General features: G+C 43.6%; 1 long non-coding RNA gene across 1 annotated transcript; it reads right to left on the bottom strand.

Moving 5' to 3' along the window:
* Positions 1-15,099: 15,099 nt before the first annotated feature.
* Positions 15,100-22,772, bottom strand: LOC308178351. The gene is made up of 2 exons (XR_013939685.1): positions 22,063-22,772; positions 15,100-16,879 (listed from the first exon to the last, which is right to left on the bottom strand). It is a non-coding gene; the product is annotated as an uncharacterized lncRNA (long non-coding RNA).
* Between the last annotated feature and the right edge of the window lie 604 nt (positions 22,773-23,376).

Raw genomic sequence — 23,376 nt, 5'->3', positions numbered from 1 at the left:
TGTATCTTTTTTTTTTTTTTTTTTTTTTTCCAGGGGAATCTTCGGCTTGGAAAAAAAGACAGTTAAATGAAATATGTGTCTATAAAATCACGTGGAATAGGAAGAAGGAGGAAGGAATGATTGTTCACTGCCTTTGTTTATGAAGGAGCTGGGGATGGTAGGAAAGACGTGATAACACATATCAAATTCAAAGCAAAAAGAAAAGGGGGCTACTTATCCACATTGTGCATAGTGGAGCTGTGGAACTCCTTGCACAAGGATGTTGTAGGTGCTAAAAATTTACAGGAGTTCAAAAAGTGACAGCATACAATTGTGGAAGAAAAAGCCATTTGTGAACATTAAATACCAAAGACCCACCCTTCTCTGTCTCAGGTAGATTGGGAGCTGCATGCACATTGCTGGAGGCTGGGGTTATATTGCTGTGGTCTTCTCTAATTCTTACATTCTTCTCTAAATGTTCTTCTTCTCTTGTCTGTTACCAAAACCAGGATATTGGGCTGATGGACTTTAGGTTTGAACTCATGTGGCCACTCTTATATGTCCATATTATTCTAAATTTGACACATTTTAGGTAAGAAATTGCATATGATAGAGTTTGATGTTTAGGTCCAATATTTTTTACTGTAGCTTTATCTCTAAAATTTACCTCTGAATCTTCAGAGATTACTGCAGCCTCAGGCTGTGTTGTGTTTTGTGCTTGCAGTGAAGGTTGTGTTGCCAGCCCTGAAAGCCAGATCTAAAGACAGGAGACAAGTGCTTTGCTGCGTAGTTTTCAGATTCCACTGGAGATCAGTAAGCAAGCCCCTGATCTGGTGATGTTTTGCTGACTGAGGTGGAGAAAGAGAGGAAGGAGAGGCTCAGTCAGCATTTAGGATCCATTCTGAATTCTCTGTGAGAAAGTCACTGGGGCACTGGGAGTGTTTATGGAAACTTCTGTGCAGTGGATGCTGTTCTAAGCCTATGTGCTTTTTGTTGAGTATTCCTAATGCTTGTGCAAGGGGATAACACCCTGCTAGCACTGAGGAAACCAGATGTTCAGCAGGCTGTGTCCTTTCTAGATGTAAATTTTCAATGAGTTAATGGGACACGGAATCCAGTCTCCACCACTCCCATACCTTTGCACGCTTTGGTCTCTGAAGTACAAGAATCATGGGGGTAAGTTCAGGGCTTCCTCTCACTGCATGGCTGTGTTTCTGCCAGGGTGGAGCCAGCTTCCCAGCTTTTCCTTAGCAGGAATCTTCCCACTTACATGCCTCAGAAATAAATCCTGTGAATTTAATTAATCACAGTTTACATAGCAATAACCTTTGGAATACTTTTTACGGGCAAATAACAGATATCCCCTGCTGTGGAGGGATCTGCTGGTTCCAACATTCAATTATTGCATAAACTACTTCCCATGAAATGATCACAGAGTGAGACCAAATGAAACCAAAAGCAGGGGGAATAATTAGCAGCTACTTTGTATCTGAGGCATGGACATGTCTTCTTAATTTTTGTTCAGAAGTCTGAGCAGTTAGAGTGCATTATTTTGCTGCTGCAGAGGGAGTGTCTGTCTGGCAGTGTGGAGCCGTGTACAGGGACCTGAGCTCACTCTCGGTACTAGCAGGCTTACTCCCAGGGAGGTTCCACATGGATGAGGCTTCTCAGCCTCTGGTCCCTGACCGAGTCAGGCCCCCTTCCTTGCTGTGTCTGGCTGTAAGCTGTGCCATGAGGGGGCCTGGGAATGCCTGGCTGCAAGATTTTCTTCAGCCCCTCCTCTCCTACCAGGCAAGCTCAGAGCAGCTGTGAACAGTCACAAGTATATCACTTTCTTGTGAGAGAGCAAGGAGTGCTGTTATCACCTAGCGCCTCGGACAGAAGAGAAAGTGAAAAGACCTGCTCAGGGCTGCGCAGTATTTCTGCAACGGGGCAGGGCTGGGCATGGACAGGGATTCTTGTATCTGTTGCTGGGAGTTATCAGCCCTTTGCTCACGCTGCAGCAAGACAAGTTTTTACTGAAGTAGCCCGGCAACCAACTAGTCCTGGCCTACAGCTTTTGGAAAGGTGACATGCTAGCCCATTTAGCAGTCATATACTGCATCACGATGTGTATGGAGAACTGCTCCAAAAAGAGGTGATGTCTGGCTGAGAAGTGCTTGCACAAGAGCACAGTCCAGTCCCCTCACTGTGATTATTCGAAGCACTAGTGTGTTCTTCCCAGTTTATGTTTCCTTTTCCTCCCTTGTCTTTTTTTTTTTTTTTAATAGTGTTGTATTCTCTCTTGTAATTACTTCTTTAATCTGTAATGTTGTTGCCTGCCTGACTCCTGCAACTCCTGGCTGCCTTCAGGACCAGCACTGTAAACAAGTCATGGTGTCTCTCAACAGCAAGGTTCCTGCTGAAATAACTCCCTATATAAATAAAAGGCAAATTAGATATTGTAAAAGAACTTTAAATAACATCTGAATTCCTAGGGAGCTACATCTTGCATCTCTGTTAGGGACAAATGGGTTCAACATAAGTAATACTCCCCTGGAATGAAAAATAAAGAAATGTTGTTCACCAGTCTCTGTGGGCTGGAATGAGAATAGACTTTGGTGATAAATAAAAGCAAAATGCAAAGATGTCCCTGGGTGGCAGACGGAAGCAAAAGATTTAAATATCATTGGACTATAAGCACACTCTCTCTGAAATGTGCCTTAGCTTGCCTCCAGATATCTGCTTTGAATATGATGGGTCTAGCTTTTTCTCTTGTGTAATGGGAGGAAGCTTAAAGCCCTTCACTGAGACACCATTATCGGCAGTCCTTTGCAGCACATGCTAGACTATGATCTTCCCAGACAGAGTTGCACCTTTCAAACACAGACTTGTGCTGAGTTCTTAGCTCTTTAATGAAACATAATTAGTTGAAATTCTCTGAGTTTCTTTCAGGTCTTCACTCATACTGATGTAATGCTAAAATATTCCCTTGTTCCCACTTCATGTGATCCATTCGTGTTTGCATTTTGATTGTTATGTCTCTGTTGTGTGTGTTGTTTGATACTCATCCCTTCTCCACACCTACTTCAGGTGTTTATGACAGGACAAGCCCCAGACAAGAATGTTCATCTGCTCCTGGCGTTTCTTCCTCTCCTCTGCATGAGATGTCCTTCTTTCCAGTTCTGAGAAAACATATTCCTATCACTGGGTGCACCAACTAGCTTGCTTTGGTGCTTCCTAAGCAATGAAGTCCTCTGTCAAAGTAGAACCTTCCAGTGTTTCAAGTCTGTGACTGTGATCAAACCACTGAGCTCACTATGATCTAAGTGTGATGGTGTATGCCATCAGGGAATGCCAGTATGTGCCATATTAAAAGTTAAGGGTTGGACTAGATGATCTTAGAGGTCTTTTCCAACCAGAATGATTCAATGATATACTCTGCATCACAGAATCATAGAATGGCTTGGGTTAGAAGGGACCTTAAAGGTCGTTTAAGTCCAACCCCTGTGCCATAGACAGGGATGCCACCCACTACAGTAGGTTGGCCAAGGCCCCATCCAGCCTGGCCTTGAACATCTCCAGGGATGGGGTATCCACAACTTCTCTCCAAAACCTGTTCCAGTGCCTTACTACCCTTACAGTGAAGAATTTCCTCCTAATATCTAATCTACATTTATCCTCCTTTAGTTTAAGACTACTCCCCCTTGTCCTGTCATTATCTACCCGAGTAAAGAGTCCTTCTCCATTCTTTTTATAAGACCCCTTGTCAGAGATGAAACAGGGAGTATTGCTTTTGCTGTTCTCCTTCCATCCATTAAACACCACCCCAGTTACACACAAAGGCTATAGCTACTTCCACGGTTGCCCTTCATCTTCCTTTGCATCTCCTGGGTGCATGTTCTTCCTGAAGAAAAGCTGATTCTTGCTTCTATGCACCTGGGCCAAATACGAGAGTATTTGGTACCTTAGAAAAAGCTCTTCCTTTTGAGGGGCACTGTCTTTACCTTGTGCCACTCAGCCCAGTGACCTAAAAACCTCTGCAGGGCTCTGCAACACGAGTGGTTTTGCTCTGCTCACCACATGGCTTCCAGAGAACGGGTGCTCTGCCTCTGCCTAGTGTGCCTCTGGGCCCCCCCTGCTGCACTTTGCGCACTGGAGTGACATTGGGGAAGTGATTTCAGGAGCTTGTTGCTAAGGGTTTTTAAGGTTTAGGGTTTTAAGGGTCCTCTGTTTTGTTTCTCTTCACGTAGAGATAACATTTTTCTTCTTTGCTAAAGTGAAGTTCTTGATGTGCCTGTTTATGAAAACCAAGCCCAAATTTTTCTCTACCCAGCAGGCTGGTGCTGCACCCTGAAAATGAATTAATAGCAGCTCCTGAAGAGGGCAGCATGGGTTAGCTCATGCTCCTTCCCATGGATTTATACTTTATATTCCAGCCATGTCTAAGGCAGGGCTAGTAAAATCTAGAAGCGCATTGAAGGAATTGGTAGTAAAACTCTTGGTTCTGTGATAAGATGCCTGGACTGAGCAGACAGAGTTATCCCCCTTCCTGTTACTGTGGGAGAATATGTGTCTCACCAGCAGTTGCGCTACCTTGCCACAGGCTGTCTGACATGAAAATAAGTGGTGCCTGTGTGACCTGTCTACAGACTGGTCCTTCTCTGTTGTCCAGTGGAATGCACAGACACAGAAGAGAACATTAGGAAACCCCAAATATTCCCCCCAGTTTAAAAGACTGACCCCACATATCAGCTGGATTTGATGATTCTAGAATTAATTATTGAGCACTGATGTTGTACTCCATTCTGTGGAACATACACAAAATAACAAAATGAAAACACAAAGCCCCTAAACCAAGAAGCTTGTACAATGACAGCGTATGAAGTGCTTTTCACTAAAAGGAAGACATTTTGAGATGTAAGGGAAAGGATCAGCTTATAGTTAACAAATCCTGGGACTTTGGTGCCTGACTGTCTACAAGTGATGAATGAACAGCTTTTTTTTTTTTTTTTCTTTTTTTCCTTTTTTTTTTTTCTTTCCCCAAAGCAGAAACCAGGATGGGCTAAAGCATACAAGAAATCTGGAAAATCCAGTGGAAGTATTTGTGACATCCACATTAATACCAGATGAACTAATCAGGATTAATGTTAGTGGGAGCAACACCAGTGGATATCACAATGATTAGGCTATTATTATAATGAGTTTTCTGGGGAGGGTGATGACAGGTGATTTATATACTATACAGGTATTTCTTCAGTGTATCCAGATGATAAGCAGCTCTGGGCCTTTGCTGAAAGAATTGGGGACTTTTTGTTATTCCTGAAGTTGCCCAGAACGTGACTCTTTGACTAGTTGGCTATCCAAAAAGATATGGGAGAGGAAGAGAGAGAGAGCTGAGTAAAGAAAAATTATGCTGTTTTTTCATTCCTTAACTGCTTGGAGAGAGCTGTAGTGAACCTAGCCCTGAGAAGTTTTCCAGCCTCACTGGGAAAAATGAGGAGAACTCTCTCTGCAGATGTGATGTAGGGACAAGAACCAAAGTTCTCACAGGCAGTAAGGTACTGAAGTGACTGTTGTTTTGTTGCCAAGCCCTATCTCTCTGCTATAAAGGCATCGGCAGCTGTTTTCTGTTCTGGGATTCAGAAGAAAAACTTCCAGTGGTAAAAACAGTTTCCCACATGGTATATGTGTACAGAATTTGGCCACAGAAGGCCATCATCTGACTGTGCTAGGAGTCACTAACGTGTGTGATAGAGATTGTACAGAAAAAATAAGGAACTTAGTAAGAAAAAATAGTTGAAATTCTCTGTGCGTAGCATTTCATCCTTTGCTATTTTTTTGTCTTTGCTAAGCACTGAGTGTAACTGTTGCTGCCTATGATGCCTGGTCACTTCCCCCTAGGTTTTCCACTGCCTATGTAGGCTGACAAGAGATAAGGAGTTCTGGTGTTCTTATGCAAAGCCTGTTCAGCCAATGTGTCATCAAATTGTTCATAAAAAATTTCTTCTTCTTTGGAACTGATATCAGAGAACAGGGAAACTACTCAGTATCTTGTTGAGGATGCAAAAATGATGCAGCATTTGAAGTTCTTGTGGTAAATATTGAGGCTCTTTTATCGGTTTGTTGACAGAGTGACCAGACCAGCAACTACTGAAATTCCTTTTTTCTCCTTTCTGCTCTCCAGTTGAGTCATATCTGGATCCTTTCCAGACTCCCATTTTGTATCTTAGAAGCTATGTGGTGCCTGCATTCCATCTACAGGCTCGGTAGTTAACTAAACAAGTTTTTACCTTTGATGCCTACCTTGAGAAGGCTAACTCAGTATTACTGTTATTCTCAGTTCTATAATCACTTTTAAAAATGAAATCAAGTGTTTGGTAATAATAATAATGATTTTCAGTATGAGACAGACAAAATGAAAATAAGTTCAGAACATTTCATTATGGATATTTCAGCTGCTTCTCTCTCAGACAGGACTGTTCATTTGTTCCAACTGCTATGTGCTTTGCATGCTAAGACCTGGGCAGCTAATAAATGAGAGAATGCTACAGAAGCTGAGCAAGCCTTGTTCGTTCTGATTCCTGTGGCAGGTTAAGGTTGAATAGTGAGTTAAAAAGCCAAGGCTGACATTACTGGCTAAAAATGAAGTGCCATGTATTTCAGCTGTACTTGTTTGGGGGTACAATAAAATCCAAGGCAACATCTTTCTGGTGATAACGTCCAGTGTGTCTTTCTGTTTTCGCATTGAGAAATGAGTTTGGAACAAGTTGCCAGATAAAACACAGCCCAAAAAATTCCTGTGCCATGGGAAAGAGCACTGTGCTCTGCAGCAGGTTAACAGGCTCTTTTTTTTTTTTTTCCCTGTGGAAATATCATCATTCCTTTCCTGTCACCATAATCCTGAGTCCTTGGGTGACAATGCAGGTGTGCTAGAGCTCTGTCCAGAAAAAAATGCTGTGCTCAGATTGTAATCTGACAGAGTGGTACTGTCCTCAGCCAATGCTGCTTGCTCAGCCACATCTCCATCCAGGAACTGATGACAGATGCAGAAGAACTGAGCACACGGGGATGGGACAGAAGTGCCCTTGTGCTGGCTGAGCTTCTTATTTCTGTGAATTCAGAGCAATCTAGATGAAGTGTTTGTTTGGAAATATTAGTTTGGAAATGTAGGTAACCCTAGGCACATACACCTAGGGTTAATGTGTTATCAATTTTACACCAGAGAGCTTTCCATCTAGAGAGCATACCATCTAGATACACAAACATATTTTTATGAGAAATGCCCCCCATCAGTACTTCCATTTTATTTTAAATAACTCAAATCATGAAGGGCAGCTGGTAATCTACATTAAAGCAACCCTCTAATGTGCTACATTGCCCGTTGAATGGTTAAATACCCCAGAGATTCTTGTGCAGCTTTGTTGAGGTGATTGTGTCATCTTCATGTGCATCTCGGAGAGTTTCTTGGCCAGGTCCAGAATGCAGGCCAGACATGATTAACAATTGCCTGTGTTCTGAACTTACTCTGATTCTTGAATTCATCTATTTTTTAAACTTTGATTAGAGGGACATTTTTTAGAGGAACCCCAGCTTTCTCCCTCTGCCTCCAACACCAGAAAGACTCTCCAGGGTCTGTTTACTTTGACATAAAAAAATGGCAGCTTCTTCCTCCTCACTGGTCCCCAGTTCATCACAAGGTGCTGCTATTGAACATTTGGGCTTTTGTTGTTTCACAGATGTTCCCCCAAAAGCTGAAGAAGCAGTCAATGAGTAAGAACACTTTGCAGGAGAATAGAAGTTAACTTTTTGATGAAGTTCATGAGAAACCTTGACTTCACTGCAGCATAACAAAGCCACGTCACAGCATCTTCAATTTTACAAACACATTTGTTCCTCCAGTTCTAAACCCACCCCCAAAATTTATGCCCAAGTAGCACACTTGTCTGGGGACTTTCACTTTCTCCCCATGCTCGTGTTCCTGTGCATGTGTACATGACAAGCAGTTCTGATTAAATGTCAATATCTGAAAGACATTGTCTTGGCTAGTCCAAGAGGGATGTTTGAATCACAGTGTTTTGCAGCCCTCATAAAAAAAAAAAACATCATGACAACAACCCAAGTAACAACATGTCCAGCCCCAGCTTTCATGATAGGGCAGTGGGGAGTTTCAGGGAACTTCCAGGTGTTTTGCTTAGCCAGATCTGAACACCAAGGTTTGAGTGAACACCAGGCTCCAGTGACACACTGCACAGATAAAACTACTCAGAGTCCTAGATTCGGGAGTTAGCTGAAACATGCCTCAAGGCAGAGTTGAGGTCAAGCGTCAAGAGTAGATTGTCAGAATGCAGCGTCTGGAGACCCCAGGGCTTAATTTCCTGGAGCGGTTCTCTGTGTTCAGAGACCAAAGCAGACATTACATCACCTTCCCGCCCTCTGAGCCCTTGCATTCATCATCACCATTGCCTCGCTGAAGGTTATAGGATGTCATCTTACACCGTTTCAGAGGTTTTCTCTTTACCAACAGGAAATCTCCAGCCTTGGGGTGAACAAGTTGCCTCCCTTTTTTATTAGTGGAGGACTTACAAAAACATGTTCATATTTTAAATATGGTTGAATGACATCAATAGTAATAATTACTGCATGCATCAAAGCTTTTGAGATTAGCCACAGATCATGCATCTAAATAGCAAATGGTTATAATAGCTCCATACGTGGAACATCAAAGTCTGAGGAAACATTGCTCTGTTATAAAAAATACATCAGAATGATCATACTGTAGACGTGCATGGAACAAATGCAACACATTTTATACCCATTTGGGTGTTTCAAGTAGGGGAAAAATTGATTCCACAGCTCCAATTACCAAGCCACATCAAGTGAAGACTATTGAAATTATAAGATTTCACACAATATTAGGCTTAAGTTGACTCCTCCTTGTGAAAATGTATTTATAATTAGGGCATAAAAAAGCACAAAGCAGTATTTGGGGTTTTAATTTTTTATATCTGCCCTGGCAGTGAGAAAAGTGGCTGAGATAGCAAAAAATTCTTAAAACTGTGATGTTTCAATGTCCTTTTGCTGAATTGAAATGGCTTTCTTGTAGATTAAAGGAACTGTGCTGTTGTTTTCTTTGTTAGGAGAAAAGTATTCCAAAGTGGGAAAAGCACAGACTTTCTTTACTGAGCCTGGGGATACCTGCTAGAATAAGAAAATGCAAAAAAGTCCCTAGAAAAAAAGAACCTCTGAACTCAGCAAGTGAAATTCCCAATTACAGACATGCTGCTGCATCTCCTCCCTCATCACAGCTGTTTAGCTTGATCACTCCCCCAACCCCAGTGAGACAGTGTGAAGGATGCAGTGCTATGCATGCTCCGACAGCCAAATCAAAGACCCAGCCAAGTCTGTGCCTCAGCTGAGTCTGGAGAAAATCAGAGACCCTCATTAAAGTTTCAGAAAAACCTAACTGGTATGAGGACAGCATTCAAAAATGTATTAAGGGGAAAACAAATATTGTTTTAACTCTGTTAATAATTGATGAGTTGCCAGCAGAGATCCTCATAGCATTAAGGGAATTGAAAATTAAAGGCACAAAGACACTACTTTAAGAAAACATCTTGATAAATAATTAATATGGTGTAGGCCTATTGGAATCTGAAGAGTGTAGATTTTAGTTTTTCTTGTCAAACCTGTGCTTTCTAATACCACAGTTTCTTCCCAAATGAGAGCATGGTCATTTTCATTTTATATTGACAAAAGCTCTAGTTGTTTATGTTGCTCAGCTGAAATCATTTGCTGGTTTCTGTATCAGTTGCTTGCATTGAGCCCTTAGCATCCTAAGTAGCACAACTAAGCACCCAAAGATTATGGTTTTTTGAAATCGGGGCGGGGGGGGGGGAAAGGGAAGATGAATAGTTATTTAGAAGACAGAAGTGAACATTCTCCAGTGTCTGTTTCAGGGAAACATCTGTTTGTCCAGGTCAGACTCGATTAGAAGAAGAAACCCTGTCAATGCCTGTTTAGCAATATGGGGTATAAGTAGATGAAAGAACTGTCTTGGGATGTGTAACAGCCAGGAACAGTGTCTGCTTTAGTTTTTGTCTCTAGAGAGATGCATTTGCAATGGTGAGGCCAGTTGTGGGGGCTACCCTGAATAATTCAGGGTCTGGCACTTCCCTTGTGCATTCTGTCTGATGGGGATCTTGAGGACAATAAATAGAGCAATGCAGCACTCCTCAAAATACAAGCCCATCAGAATGACTAAAGAAAGGCTGGACATAAAATGTGCTAAAGGAAACAAATATGGAATTTCTGCACTTCCCTCCAAAGCAGCTCTCTACCACCACAGTGATCAGAGTCTGTGAGCAGCAGAGTTCAGAGACACGTCTGAAGAGTTCAACTGATGCACATTTCCTGACATGGAGAGATACCGTAGTTTCAAAACAGAATACTGAGCACTGTGGTAACTAACACAGCTTCTGCTGCCTCTGAAAACCTGTGTTGCTGAAGGGCATATAAGCTCTTAAAGTCCCAATTTATTCCAGTCCACTCCTATCTTTTAGGTTGTTATAACCATGCAGCTAGTAAGTCAGGCATAATTGCTGGCAGGCATTCTAATTTAAGGAACTGCACAAGAGCATCCACAGAACTATATTTATCACTTCATTCCTTTAAATAAAGGAAAAGTGAAAGCTGTTTCTTCATTACAAATGTCTTGGAGTGCCTTACATGCAAAAGGTTTGTTGAGATTGATGGAATTCATAAACGCCCTTTATTTACTACAACAAAATTAATAATTAAGCAGAAGAGAGAATATCCATGATTGCTGTTATAAAATATTTCTTGCCCTAGTTCCAAGCAAAAAGCCAATGTAAATTAGTGATTGAGAACATAAAAATTGAAACTGGAACTATAAAGAGGAGTTCATTTTTTTTCCATTCTGGATAAAGTAAATACAATGGTCAGACATTGCTTCAACATAGTGGTGAATGCAAAATTATTCATATTGCAGCTGAGTGTACTCTGTGTCTCATGCAGGTGCTCCTTTCACCATCTCCCAGTACACAGACCACATTCATGGCATCTGCCCCATGCTGAGCGGGAGTTCACCATTCCTGCTTGCCACCGTGACGTGTGTGCTTGCTGTGACTGCGGGCAGCAGTCAGGCCCTTGCTGAAAGTGGGACGTAGAGCAGGTGGACTGGCACCCGCTGGGAAGCTGGGACTGGGACAAGCCAATGAAAGATTTGTAAAAAATTACCTCTTGCCCACAGTCCAAATAAATGAATTTCCTTGGAGAAGAATCCTTTGGTTTCAGTGCCAGTATTTCCTCTTGGCTGCATTGCCTGACCTCTCTCTCAGTGTTGCTGCTCCAGCCTGTTAGGGCTCAGTGGGGAAAATGGTCGCTGCGATGGTTGGAGCACAGCAGCAGGTGAGAGCCCCATGCAACCACTGTGTGGTCATGACAAGGCACGAGGACTGTGCAGCTGGCTGCTACATGGGCAACCTGTGGAGCTTGTCCTGTCTGGGCACCATCAAGAGAGCTCCTGTTGGCTCTCCCTGCCCCACCTCCCAGCATGGTGGCTGCTGTGTCCCTCCCTATTCCTGCTTTGCTTTCCTGTTCTAGAGGCTGGTGGGGTGAACCTTCAAGCCTCCCAGACAACCGACTTGTTATTTAAAGATGCTGCCTCTGGGAGCTTCATCCCCATCAGGCAAAGCTGAGAGACTGTCTGAGCTGATTTAACAAAGTAGGGAAACAAGCCAGTCCGAGTTATCTCGATCAGAAGCATATTCTAGGAGTGATTAGCTGCCTAAACTTACATTCTAATTATCTGTGCTGAGTGGCTTCTGTACATCATTGCCCATTTTTTCTGAGTGTTTTTATTTAAACTGATAATGAAAAATGAACAAAGCCTTAGTTCTGCTCTGATTTTGACACTTGTGCCAGAAAATATCTGAAGTTTAACATTTTTGTGTTCACAATAGTTAGATTAATATTTAATTTGCTGGCATCCAGCAAGCTGATTAGTTTTCCTCTGATATGGTTCAACTTTGTAATTACAGGAACTGGCTCCTCCTGGTTTGTGCCTGATGTCCCAACATGACTGTGATCACAGTTTTACTGGGCTGATGCAGTGTGAGGTTATCATCACCTGAAAAAAGAGGTACAGATTGGGGCCTGTTCCACATCTCCAGAGGAGAGAGGAGATCTGACTTTGGTTGCATTTAAACGGTCGGGAAAGAGGGTGGAAACAAGGTGCAGCCATGTCGTAACTCCAGGAATGTGTGTTATTTGGTTGCTGCTGCAAGCCTTGCACTTGGTTGTCTTAGCCTGGGGAGGGACAAGAGCTCACTGAGGCACAGGAGGCGGTGGTTCTCTGCTGAGGATCAGGAGAGGTGATGCTTTGCTGAAAGGTCTCCAGCACCACTATGGAGGCAATCTGAGAGAAAACTCAGTGTGGTGGTCAGCCAGCTCAGGGCCTCTCCTTGGCCATAACCATTGGCAGACGCTTGTGAAAAGCATGTAACAGACAGGGCATGGATTACATGATTATTTGCATGTGGTCCTCAGAGATTCTTCTCACAGTTCTTCTGGAGTAGTGGTTGTGTCCTACCATCAGACTATGCCTATGCTCCAGGAGCGTCCCTGAAGCCTCTTAAAACCCGTGAAGACATCTGGGCTCCATAGCATTCTGGGCAAAGTGCTACATTTGGTTCTGGGGTCATATTGCCCTTCCTCTTTCAGCCTGATACCTGACAATTTCACTGGTGCCTTGTGATTCCTGTGTTGTGAACACAGGCTAGTGCACATTCATCGTGCTCTGGTGATCCCTCCTAGGGACAGTCCAACCTTCCTGGCTGCATTTGTAGATGAGGCATCTGCCTGAGTTTTGTTGGACTCTGACAAGGAGGGTGAAGGGCTCTGCCTGCTTCCCAGGAGATGGAGACAACAGGTCACGTTCTTTCTTCCCAGGACCATGTCCCCACTGCTTCCTTCACAAATGGGGCTACAATCTGTGACTCAGTCGTCCAAGTAATTAAGCCTTCCTATTTGCAAGATGAGCTCTCGCTCAAAGAGCAGCTACAGCTTGGAATCAAATTCAGCCTTTAGAATTAACCCATCTGTAATGTCCGTTAAATCTGGATTCCCCTGACCAGTCATGCAAAGTAACATCTCATCTTAGTGCCGTATTCATCTTGCTCTGTCAGTTTTACCCAACTCCTAAGCACTCAGTAATAGCAAGACTGTCAGGAGGTTAGTTATTCATTAGTTTTCATTCACTTGAAGAATATATTGTTGTCATAATATGCCACATTGCACTGGGAACAAACTCCCAATGCAGACAGGGCTTAGGGCCATTTTTCAAATGCTGCTGACTGTTAATTTGTAGCTTGTTTGAAGGGAAAAGGTTTTGTTAGAATTCCATTTTAAACATTACTTTGACAGAGCATAGTGGGCAGTTTTCATGTCCTCTGCTAGCTGGAGGACAAATGGGTGCTGGTGACAGGGATATGAACTGCTAACCCGTATGGCTGTATGTGCTCAGTGCTGCATACACAGTTCCTGTTTGTGCACCCAAAGCTAATCAGGTGAACCTCATCAAAATCCACTTACTCAGCAGCTGACAGTACAACAGCTGCTGGCCACTCAGTTTCCGTCTCTCAACACTGTCCTCTAGAACTGGCTGCCAAAACTTCACAGAATCACAGAATCATTTAGCTTGGAAGAGACCTCCAAGATCACCTAGTCCAACTTGATATATGTGAAGTTCAGCTGCAGTACAATCCTGGCCAGGTGAGCAAAGCTCCAGGTTACTGTCACAGTGAACTGAGCACTGCTAGTAGCCAGTCCATGGGCAGCTCATCTGCTCAGGAAAGGGACAGGAGAGAAGAAGGATAAGCATGGTAAAGCTGTGAAGGAAAAATCAATCTTTTATGGAAGATGTGAAGATAGCCTCAAGTCTACAGGCAGGGGTGAAGGGAAGATGTCTGTGGTGAGAAGGGTCTAAACCATTCAATGCCAGCTATGAGGCTCTGTTGCGATCCCAAAACTGGGGAGTGCTTCAGCAGTAATATTCTCATGTAGATGCACTTCACTTCAATTCCACGTGTGCAAAGGGCAAACTGGGATGCACCCAGTGCTGCTGCAGAATTGTCTTCCCGGGGGGGAGCTCAGGGAATGCAAGCTGGACAGCACCCTCAGGTCTGTTCTCATTCTAGAGGCCTTCAGGGCTCAAGGGCAGCTTAATGGTTGAAAGGAGAATTGATTAACATTCAGAACTGCTCCATTACCAAACAACAAGAACAGATCTTTGTATTAGAGATGGATAATCTGGGGAGAGGGGAAGGAGAAGGGTTGCATGTCAAAATCAGAGCACTTGCTATTCTCTGCTCTTCCAAGTTGCTTTTTGTCATCTAAAATGCTGCCTCAGGAGGAGGGATGGCAAATATTGTAGTGCTCACAGCTCAGCCACCTGCTCCCACAGACTGAGTGTCCTGTTTGCTTTTAGACCAAAGCAGCAAGTGGAACAGCTGTTGCTAATGGGGTGTTCTAAGCTGCGATGTGTCTCTGGACTTCCTTCGTGAAAGGCAGAAAAATAAAAAAGGAATATGAATCTCTCAGCAGCAAACAAATCAAACCAGCAACCTCCACAACAGCTGCCAGCCTGTTTAAACACAGGTCTGGGCTGGAACATTTGTTGCAACAGTTTAGTGACCCAGCCTCTTCAGATTCATCTTCTGAACTGGAAAAAGTAATTTGTCTGCCCATGTGCCCTGAAGTACTGATATTTGTTATATCCATATGCTTTGAAAGCCCTAAAATTGAACTACCTGATAAATAGAAAGTAAAAAAAAAAAAGCAAAGAAAGGCAGCCATGAGATGTCAGTTTCATCTACATAATATTCTGATAAAGCCTGATTTATTACCATCATGGGTTAAGCCCAGGTAAGCCTTATGGGATCTCACCTTTGTCCCAACCATAAAATACAAGGAGGCAGAAGGAGGGCCTGCTGGAGAGCTTGAGAAAGAAAGCCAGAAATCCTGATTGCCAGTGGAGGTCTCTGAGTGCTTCCCTGGCAGTCTCTCCAGTTCACACAGTGCAGTAGTCCGCCTGTGTGTCTTTGATTCAAAGATCATAAATCCAATTTCTTTAAGTGATTTATTCTTTATTGACGGCGCCGGATGCACGGGGGATCTTTCCGCCTATCGTGCATCCCGAGGTGAAAAGCCGTCCCAAATTTATACATCACAGTGATTAATATTTTATTAACGCCTATACATATTCATTATCTAACCCCGCCTACTCTCGCTTCTCATGCTAATCAGTTTATTGTGTCCTGCGCCTGCGCAGATCCTCTCAGTGGTCTTGGGCAGGGGTCGTCGAGCTGTGGTCGGTGGTCTCAGAGAGGAAGGCCATAAGTCTTCCTCACAGTGTACTTTTCACCCTTGGTCAGGATTCTGCTGAATTAGCTTTCTTCCTAACCGCAAGGACTGTTTTTTCTTCGAATCTTCTGCTCATTATTTTCTTATCTTGGATTCCAATGTCTTGTTCGAGATATATTGCCCGTATGTCCTATTTTGAGATACATTGTCCGTACATCCGCTTCCTGCCCTACACCTAATGTTCTGTTCTCCTTTAATAGTTTCATTCTTAACCCTTTCTTATCTGGAATCGCCTCAGCTTCCCTAATCAATCCCCCCTTTTCTTTTCCCCATGCAAATTCTTTTGCATTGCATGCCCTTACCATTAGCAGTATCGCAGTGACATACATACAAATATTCCTACTACCAATAACATAACCAGATCATTAAAAACTTGTTCTAACTATTGAAAGTTGGGTAACCATGAAGTTAACTTAAAACTCCTAATCCTGTTCCTAGCATTCCAGTTAAGTCTCTTTGTGTTCTGCCCCTGAGGTGTACTTGCTTTTGTGACCATATTGTCCAGCCTTCTAATGATGTCTTTAGGAAAGGAGAACAGGCTGGTTGAACTGCTGAGATGTTAATTTGTATTAGCAATTCAACATGCTTGAGAGACCATTCTGGATTAAATAACAATTGTTGTTGGCCTGTGTTCCTTACTACATACGGGCCTGTTTCATAAATTTTGGGTTCCAGCTTGACTGGGGCTTGGGCATAGGTTGTAGGGGAAGGAAGTGCAATAGGGGGTCTCACTGTCGTAGGAAGTATAGCATATATTGTAAAATTTATCATGAGGCTCTCGCCTTCCTTGATCTCGAGCTTTTGACCACTATTAGTCCAAAAACAGTTAACTGCTACAGTCTGTGTTAATATAAAATTATACCAACAATCTAATTTACCTGGGCGGATACAACCTTCTTGTTGGCCACTTTTGGAAGTCGGTTTTACTAAAATCCCCGTTGCTTTCTCGTGGGCTGTTCCATTAATCATTCGGCACCCTATTTCAATTTCGTCCCCTACAGTTCTTTGGTGTATCCACCCTTCCCCTAAATTTTGCCATTCTGATAATGCATGTAAATGATCACCATTTGTTCGCCAAATAACCACAACAGCTAACTTTCCATTAATGTTCTTATCCTCCGTGGTTACGGCTTCAGACCAAGGCCACCCACCATTCTCTATCATCATAGAAGCACCTTCCAATTCTTGAATCACAATTACAACTATAAGCCACAGAAATAAAACAATTCTGTTAACTAAATTTCTGCTAACTACATTACTAAATACTCCTGACCATAGTGTCTTCATTTTGCTTGACTGAACTTTAGTTTCAGTTCACCGTCACCCAGCGTTACTTTCCAGGGGGCTTTTGGAGCTTTCTTCACTCTCGAATAATGGATCCAGGCCGTTTGCTCCTTAATCTTGATGGCGGTATGTGTTGTCAGCAGCACCTGGTATGGTCCCGTCGACTTTTCTTCCAAAGGGCGACCTGCAAATGCTTTTACATACACATAATCCCCAGGTTTAAAGGGGTGGATTGGTTGGTCCAGCCCTCTAGCCCTGGTTCCTGAGACAACTTTAGATATTTGATCCAACTGTTTTTGGAGTCCTATTAAATAATTATACAAGTATCCCGACCCCAGTTGCGTCAGGTCCTCCCCGCTGAACAAAAACTGATAGGGTCTTCCGTATAATATTTCAAAAGGGCTTAGATTTTCCTTTGTCCGTGGTTTTACTCTAATTCTAAGTAAAGCCAAAGGGAGAGACTGAGGCCATGATAAATTAGTCTCTTGCCCTATTTTGGCTATTTGTTGTTTGATTAGATGATTCATCTTTTCCACTTGTCCGCTTGCCTGTGGTCTGTAAGGGGTATGGAGTTGCCAGTCTACCCCTAAGACCTTACTTACTTCTTGAACTATTTGCGCACAAAAATGAGAGCCTCTATCCGAGGACATTGCTGCCGGAATTCCGAAACGCGGTATTATCTCATTCAGTAAAACCTTAACCACTTCTCTTGCCTTGTTGGTTCGACAGGGAAAAGCCTCCGGCCACCCGGAAAAAGTATCTGTCAAAACCAACAAGTATCGATACCCCCCTTTTCTTGGCAGTTCTGAAAAATCTATCTGCCATTGTTGTCCTGGATAGTTTCCTTTACTGATTATTCCGAACTTTACCCTATTTTCTGTATTAGGGTTATGATGCAAACAAATACTGCATTGCTGGGTTACTTGTTTTACCGTAGTATACAGATTTCTTCCCACCAAGACTCGACTCAGATTTTTATATAAGGTGTCTGCTCCCCAATGAGTCTTATTATGTTCTGCCATGACCGTAGGCCATATTAAATTAGAGGGTAGTACAACCCTATTATCTTTCAGGTATACCCATCCATCACTCCTTGCTTTTCCTCCCAGGTCCCCAATTAACTTTTGATCTTCCTGTGTGTACCTAGGTTCCTGTCCTTCACCTAAAGTTTGTATTTTACCGTCTGGTATTAAAGTGAGCGCTTCTGCCTCAGCCAATCCGGCCACCCTTTTTGCTTCTTGGTCAGCCAATCGGTTCCCTACCTCGAAGTCAGCGGTTCCTTTTTGGTGTCCCCGGCAATGTATAACAGCCACCTTCTCTGGGTGCTTTACCGCTTCCAACAACTTCAAAATCTCCTCAGCATATTTTATTTGTTTTCCTTGGGCCGTTAATAATCCTCGTTCCTTCCAGATAGCCCCATGTGCATGCACCACACCAAATGCATACTTAGAGTCTGTCCAGATATTTACTTTCTTTCCTGCTGCTAGTTCCAATGCCCGCGTAAGGGCAATTATTTCTGCTTTCTGAGCAGACGTCCCAGGGGGTAATGGTTTCGACTCAATTACCTGTTGAGTGGTCGTCACCGCATACCCTGCTTTGCGTTGTCCTTGTTTCACAAAGCTGCTTCCATCAGTATACCATGATTCGTCCGCGTCTTCCAAGGGCTCCTCCTTGAGATCTGGTCGGCTAGAATACACAGTTTCCATAGTTTCGATACAATCGTGGACCACTGGCTCGTCAGGAGCGTTACTAAGGAAAGAAGCTGGGTTCACAATGTTAGTAACCACAATTTCTATGTCATCTTGCTCCACCAGTATTGCTTGGTATTTTAAAAATCTTTGAGGGGATAACCAGTGTGCCCCTTTCTGCTCCAAGACTGCCGAGACAGTGTGTGATACCAGCACGGTTATCTTCTGTCCCATAGTGAACTTCCGAGCCTCCTGTATATTCATGATGACAGTGGCCACCGCTCGAAGGCAACCCGGCCAACCTTTACTTACTTCATCCAGTTGTTTAGAGAAGTAGGCCACAGCTCTCCTGTAGGGGCCCAGCTTCTGTGCCAGCACCCCCAGAGCCATCCCTTGTCTCTCATAGGAGTACAACCAAAAGGGTTTAGACAAGTCCGGTAGACCCAAAGCTGGTGCTCGCATTAACTCCAATTTAAGCTTCTTAAAGGCAGCCCGTGCTTCCCCCGTCCAGACCAATCTTGATTGGTTATTCTTGATGAGGTCATATAGGGGTTTTACAATTAGTCCATAATTATTAATCCATAGACGGCACCAACCTGTCATCCCTAGAAAAGTTCGTAATTCCTTAATGGTCTGTGGTTCTGGGGTACGGCAGATAGTTTCTTTCCGTTCTGTTCCTAACTCCCTTTGTCCCCCTGAAATCTCAAACCCCAAGTAAGTTACACGTGACTGAATCAGCTGAGCCTTCTGTTGAGAGACTCGATACCCATTCAAACCCAGAAAATTAAGGAGACTTATCGTCCATTGCATGCAGCTGCTCCTATTCTCAGTGGCTATCAAAAGGTCATCAACGTATTGCAGCAGAACTCCTTCGGTGTTTGGGGCCTCCCAAACCTCAAGCTCTTTTGCTAGTTGATTCCCAAAAATCGTGGGGCTGTTTTTGAATCCCTGCGGCAATACGGTCCAGGTCAATTGAGCCTTTCGTCCTGAGTCTGGATTTTCCCATTCAAAAGCAAAAAGCTTCTGACTTTCTGGGGCTAAAGTCAGGCAGAAGAAGGCATCTTTTAAATCCAGTACGGTAAACCAAACTAAATTATCTTTTAATTTAGTCAGTAATGTGTACGGGTTGGCTACCACAGGGTGTATATCTTCAGTGATCTTATTTATAGCTCTTAAATCCTGCACTAATCTATAGTTCTTCCCATCTGGCTTCTTAATTGGTAGTATAGGAGTATTATATTCAGATTCACACTCAACCAGCAGTCCATGTTTTAAAAACTTATCCACTATCCCCTTAATTCCTTTCCTGTCTTCTAATCTTAGGGGATATTGCTTAATCTTAACTGGCCTTTCCCCTGGCTTTAATCTCACCACTATCGGGGCTGCATTTTTGGCTCGCCCAGGGATGTCAGTAGCCCAGACTCCTGGGTAAACTTGGTCTAAAATCTCCGAAGGTACTTTACCGATGGGGTCTGCTTGTATCAGCGTTAAGCTTAGCGCGGTTATCAGCTTTTCTTCTCTCACCTTTAACCCCACCTTCCCTTTTTCAAAGACAATTTCCGCTTCTAATTGTTCTAGTAAATCTCGCCCCAGCAAAGACTTCGGGGATCCTGGTAAATATAAAAACCTATGTATTCCCATCTGTTTCCCTAACTTATATTTTAAAGGCCTTAGGAAAAAGGCTTTCTCGTGCTGGCCTGTAGCTCCTATCACCGTCACGAAATCCTCATCCTCTGGTATCAATTTCTGGTTTAACACAGAATAAGTCGCTCCTGTGTCAATTAAAAACTCCACTTCCTGTCCTGATTTCCCTAGCTTAATTTTAACCAGCGGATCTGCTAGGGTAGAATCCCCCGGTCCACTTCATTGGTCGGGAGATACACTAGCTACCATCAACCTGTTCTTCTCCCGTTGTTTTGGACATTCCCTTTTCCAATGACCCACTTCCCTACAATATGCACACTGATTCAGTCTCAGGGGAGGCTTTACTGACCTTCCCCTTATCCCATTCCCTCTTCCTTTTCCCCGAAAAGGTTCTTCTTGCCTCTGTAAGGCCGCAACAGTTGCCGCAGCAATAGCCCTACCCAGCCTTTGTTTCTCATTCCCTTCTCGATTCCTAAATACCCTCCATGCCTCTTCCACCAGCCTTTCTAAATCTCTCACATCCGGCTCCTTCACTTTCTGAAGCTTCCGCCTTATATCGTCCGCAGACTGACCCAAGAACAATGATACGAGCTGGACTTTACCTTCCTCAGAAGAGGGGTCTATCGTTGTAAATTTTTGCATTGCTGTCCTTAGTCGATCGAGAAATTCTGATGGGGTCTCAGTTTGCCCCTGTTTTATGGTATATAACCTAGACCATTTTACAGACTTTGGTATCGCACTTTCCAAGGCGATCCTAATCCATTCCTGATATCTTTTTAATAACCTATAATCACCCTCATCATCATAGTCCCAGTTTGGGTCCACTCTGGGCACATATACCTCCACAGTTCCAGGTAAAACTCCTGACGTTACCTGGGTCTGTACTTGAGTTTGTGCATTCTTAATTACCAGTTGCTTTTCCGTTTCCTATAATGCTGCCAGCATTATCTCTATATCTTTCCAATCGGGATCTAAATTCTTTACAATCAGCTCAAACCTCCGGGCCACTGATTCTGGATCATCCCGGTATCCTTTCACAGCTTCCTTCCATGAATCTAACTCAGCAGTTGTGAAAGGTACTTTTATCCGAGCTGGTCCGTTAGCCCCCATAGCCTGTCGTAACGGGGCTTGAATAATGGGCCCGACCTTACTTCGGGTTCGAGCCGTGATCGGGGTAAAGTCTCCATTCCCCCAACTCTCATTTTTCTTATCTATTCTGCCGTTTCCTGAGCTCGCCCCCACGCCTCGTTCTATTATCTGGGGCGGGAGGACATAATCCTCCATTCTCTCCTCTGACTCATTCAATTTCAAACATCTCTGCCCGATACTGCACGCCGAACAACATCTTTTCATTTTTCCTGCCCCTTCCTTCTTCATATCCTTTTCTATTGCCAGGATCAAAGGATCCTGTGGGGCTAAGTTAATTCCACACTCCTTCTGCCATTCCGGGTGGTTTCTCAAAGTGAAAAACATATCTGCGTATGACACCTCATCCCACTTTCCTTCTCTCCTTAGAAACAACATTAACTGTAGTAAAGTATTATAATTTAAGGTTCCATTCAGTGGCCATTTTTCCTCACAATCCAACTTATAAAGTGGCCACCATTGATTACAATATTTTATCAACGTTTTCTTATTTTCAGTTCCACCGGGGGATCCCCCTATATCTTTCCAATGACTCAAGATACATCCCAACGGGCTTTTCTTTGGAATCCCACTACTCTGCTGCCCCCCCATGTTACAGTTCAGAATGTTTCTTGTTACACAATACAAGCCGGCAGCTTTCCACAATAACACCAAGATCCTAGTAACGTTATAAAGAGTATAATCAAAATCCCAAAGACAATAGCCAAGGTCAAGTTCCACATTTAAACACAACGTAATACCAACCTCGCATGCAAAGGTTACTTGTTTCCCAACAGCAACTGAGTGCTTTCCAAAAAACCAAATGCCGTCCTGCAGAAAACTTTTACTTTCTGACTTACAGACGACCCCAATTGACCGGTCAACCAAATAAACCAAAATAAAGAATATAATCACTTACAATGATGGGGTCCGTGTCTGCCTCCGCAGTGATCCGTTGAGTCGAGGAGTCCCTCCGGGAAATCCCGGGGGTACCCTAGGGAGTCCTGTTCCCAGCGGGTCCTGCGGTCCGACAGAGAAGAAGTCCCATCTGGGGTGCCAGATTGATTCAAAGATCATAAATCCAATTTCTTTAAGTGATTTATTCTTTATTGACGGCGCCGGATGCACGGGGGATCTTTCCGCCTATCGTGCATCCCGAGGTGAAAAGCCGTCCCAAATTTATACATCACAGTGATTAATATTTTATTAACGCCTATACATATTCATTATCTAACCCCGCCTACTCTCGCTTCTCATGCTAATCAGTTTATTGTGTCCTGCGCCTGCGCAGATCCTCTCAGTGGTCTTGGGCAGGGGTCGTCGAGCTGTGGTCGGTGGTCTCAGAGAGGAAGGCCATAAGTCTTCCTCACAGTGTACTTTTCACCCTTGGTCAGGATTCTGCTGAATTAGCTTTCTTCCTAACCGCAAGGACTGTTTTTTCTTCGAATCTTCTGCTCATTATTTTCTTATCTTGGATTCCAATGTCTTGTTCGAGATATATTGCCCGTATGTCCTATTTTGAGATACATTGTCCGTACATCTGCTTCCTGCCCTACACCTAATGTTCTGTTCTCCTTTAATAGTTTCATTCTTAACCCTTTCTTATCTGGAATCGCCTCAGCTTCCCTAATCATCTTGGTGCCAGGTGCACGCATGCTGCCCTCAGCAGGGGTGCAGGAAGCCCCCTGCCCAGGCTCAGGGGAGCCAGCACCTACTGGCCGTGGTGCCCAGGGTGGCTGTCTGTCACGCTCACTGCTGTGCTTCCTTCTCCTTTGCAGAACCTGAGCTTCCCTCTGCAAAAGATTACAATCCTGGGAATGCTCAGGCTGAAACAAAGTTATCAATGACAAGAACAGTGTGAATATCACCTGTGAACTCGGAATAAATAATAAGGCAAGACAAACACAAGGCACACAGAGGGTAATTAAAACCACAATACCAAGGGATATTTCTAAATGAAAAAAAATAATCTTCACACTGAAATTGCAAAATGATGCTTCTCAGTATATTAATTCTGCCCAAATTAGCACTGCCTAAATAGAAATGTCGACCTTATCTGCCATCTTGAGAAAGTCTGATGGAGGTGAGCACAGCAACAGAACTTCATCTCCTAGTTCAGTGCAGGCACTGGGGCTGGGGAGAATTCTCTGCCTTTCTGTGTCTCGCCTTCCTGCTAGTCTGCAGTTCGCACCCTCCTGGGAGACATCATAAGGCCAGAGCTCTCTCTGCGAGT

The sequence above is a fragment of the Anser brachyrhynchus genome (assembly GCF_964034855.1).
Source record: "Anser brachyrhynchus genome assembly, chromosome: 15".
In the NCBI taxonomy this organism is placed as follows: domain Eukaryota; kingdom Metazoa; phylum Chordata; class Aves; order Anseriformes; family Anatidae; genus Anser; species Anser brachyrhynchus.
This window is presented reverse-complemented; position numbering and strand designations above follow the sequence as displayed.